Consider the following 2,963-nt stretch of genomic DNA (forward strand, 5'->3'; position numbering starts at 1 on the left):
ACCGGCGCTCGCCGTCAGCCGCACTGGGACTTCCGTACGTCACAACTCGGCGCGCTCGAAAAGCGCGCAGATTCGACGCTGGACTCTTCCCGGTTCACTCGCCGTTACTCAGGGAATCCCTGTTGGTTTCTTTTCCTCCGCTTAATAATATGCTTAAATTCAGCGGGTGCTCTCGCCTGAACTCAGGTCGTATGTGTCAAGCGGGCCGCTTCTTACACGGCCCGCTGGCATCGCAAGTCGTCGCCGCCGGCGCCGACCGAGCGCGTACCGTCGCCGCCTTGGCCCACGGTCGGTCTTGATCTCGTGACCGGACCGACCGACCTGGACCCGCCCCTCGAACGTAGTTGAACACGTCGAGGGGCGCCGGCGGTGTACGGGACACGCGGTCGCGCCGAGAAAGCTCGGCGACCGCTTCAACTTGGGGCGACGCCCGGCCGTCTTCGCAGAGGCCAGGCGACGGCCCTCGGGTGAGGACGAACGCGACCCTGAGGCAGACGCGGTCCCGGGATTGAACCGAGACCGCAATTCGCGTTCAGAAGGTCGACGTTCAATGTGTTCTGCAATTCACATTACTTCTCGCACTTGGCTGCGTCCTTCATCGACTCGCGAGCCGAGTGATCCACCGTTAAGAGTCGTCCTCGACGTTTCGCCCGGCGCCGAAGCGCGCGGACGTCACACTGTGGGATCGACCACAAAACCACCACCGACAACAACTGCACAAAAACACCAACAAACGGCGCCGAGCGACCGCCGGGCTGGGCCGGCGGCACATCGAGCGCGGTGCCCAGAAGCCACCATCGCACTCGGCTGCCTTGCTATGCCAACGTGTTACGCGTGTCGCACGGGGCGGAACCCCGATTGACGGCCGCCCTCTCGGCGGCACCCAAAGACAATTAAGTGCGCGGTCGGCCGGGGCCTACCACCACTTTCGGTAATGATCCTTCCGCAGGTTCACCTACGGAAACCTTGTTACGACTTTTACTTCCTCTAAATGATCAAGTTTGATCGTCTTCTCGACACGCCGACGCGGCCGTTGCCAGCCGCGACGGGGCCGATCCAAGGATCTCACTAAACCATTCAATCGGTAGTAGCGACGGGCGGTGTGTACAAAGGGCAGGGACGTAATCAACGCAAGTTGATGACTTGCGCTTACTGGGAATTCCTCGTTCAAGGGAAACAATTGCAAGTCCCTATCCCAATCACGAATGAGGTTCAACGGGTTACCCGGACCTTTCGGCCTAGGTTAGACACTCGCTGCTTCACTCAGTGTAGCGCGCGTGCGGCCCCGGACATCTAAGGGCATCACAGACCTGTTATTGCTCAATCTCGTGTGGCTAAACGCCACTAGTCCCTCTAAGAAGTTAGACGCCGACCGAGAAGGTCGCGTAACTATTTAGCATGCCAGAGTCTCGTTCGTTATCGGAATTAACCAGACAAATCGCTCCACCAACTAAGAACGGCCATGCACCACCACCCACAGAATCAAGAAAGAGCTCTCAATCTGTCAATCCTACCTGTGTCCGGGCCGGGTGAGTTTCCCCGTGTTGAGTCAAATTAAGCCGCAGGCTCCACTCCTGGTGGTGCCCTTCCGTCAATTCCTTTAAGTTTCAGCTTTGCAACCATACTTCCCCCGGAACCCAAAGACTTTGGTTTCCCGGAAGCTGCCGGAAAGGTCGTCATGGTAACGCCTCCCGATCGCTAGTTGGCATCGTTTATAGTCAGAACTAGGACGGTATCTGATCGTCTTCGAACCTCTGACTTTCGCTCTTGATTAAAGAAAACATTCTTGGCGAATGCTTTCGCAGTAGTTCGTCTTCCGCCGATCCAAGAATTTCACCTCTAACGGCAGAGTACGGACGCCCCCGTCTGTCCCTCTTAATCATTACCTCGTGCTCCGAAAACCAACAAAATAGAACCGAGGTCCTATTCCATTATTCCATGCAACACTATGCAGGCGAACAGCCTGCTTTGAACACTCTAATTTTTTCAAAGTAAACTTATCGGCCACCGCCGACACTCAGTCAAGAGCACCGACGGAGAACCGAAGGTGAGGCGAACGCAACCAGTGACACGCCTTGCGACGGACCGGCGGCGCTCGCCCAAAATCCAACTACGAGCTTTTCAACCGCAACAACTTTAGCATACACTGTTGGAGCTGGAATTACCGCGGCTGCTGGCACCAGACTTGCCCTCCAATGGATACTCGTTAAGAGTTTTAGGATGTACTCATTCCAATTACAGGGCCTCGTTAGAGTCCTGTATTGTTATTTTTCGTCACTACCTCCCCGTGTCGGGAATGGGTAATTTGCGCGCCTGCTGCCTTCCTTGGATGTGGTAGCCGTTTCTCAGGCTCCCTCTCCGGAATCGAACCCTGATTCCCCGTTACCCGTTATCACAAAGGTAGGCACGTAGCGTACCTTCGACAGTTGATAGGGCAGACACTTGAATGATACGTCGTCGGTGCAGAGACCGTACGATCCGCGTGGTTATCCAGAGTCATCAAACGTCACAGGACGAACCCGGTCGGTTTTGATCTGATAAAAGCGCGCCTCCCGAAGTCGGCGCTTAATGCATGTATTAGCTCTAGAATTACCACAGTTATCCACTTCGCTTACGAGACCAAATAAACCAAGACTGATTTAATGAGCCATTCGCAGTTTCGCTTTACGAGAACTCGTACTTGCACCTGCATGGCTTAATCTTTGAGACAAGCATATCACTACTGGCAGGATCAACCAGATAGCTGCGACAGCTGCGCTCGGCCCTTGCTGGGCCGCCCGGCGCGTGCTCGTCGCATTCGTTTAAGACCGAGGCAATCGCCTGCGGCCGTACTCAGCTTCGACAGTCGCTGGCCGCGACGTCCACGCTCTCGCCGGCAGTGCCAGGCGGAGCGATTTGCGTTTTTTCTTTGCTCGCCCTCTCTCGGGCTCGATCCATTCAGTTTCGCACAAACAAGAGCTCTG

The 2,963-nt window shown here is 55.8% G+C and overlaps 2 non-coding genes and 1 pseudogene across 2 annotated transcripts; all 3 read right to left on the reverse strand.

The window, feature by feature from the left end:
• LOC144419691 (large subunit ribosomal RNA) overlaps positions 1–190 on the reverse strand; it is a 3,695-nt pseudogene extending 3,505 nt beyond the window's left edge.
• A 290-nt stretch (positions 191–480) lies between these two features.
• LOC144419694 (5.8S ribosomal RNA) lies at positions 481–634 on the reverse strand. Its single transcript, XR_013474216.1, has one exon. It is a non-coding gene; the product is annotated as a 5.8S ribosomal RNA (ribosomal RNA).
• Positions 635–932: 298 nt separating this feature from the next.
• LOC144419689 (small subunit ribosomal RNA) lies at positions 933–2,742 on the reverse strand. The gene has a single exon (XR_013474214.1). It is a non-coding gene; the product is annotated as a small subunit ribosomal RNA (ribosomal RNA).
• Between the last annotated feature and the right edge of the window lie 221 nt (positions 2,743–2,963).

Source organism: Styela clava, unplaced genomic scaffold (genome assembly GCF_964204865.1).
Source record: "Styela clava unplaced genomic scaffold, kaStyClav1.hap1.2 HAP1_SCAFFOLD_253, whole genome shotgun sequence".
NCBI classification, from domain to species: Eukaryota; Metazoa; Chordata; class Ascidiacea; order Stolidobranchia; family Styelidae; genus Styela; species Styela clava.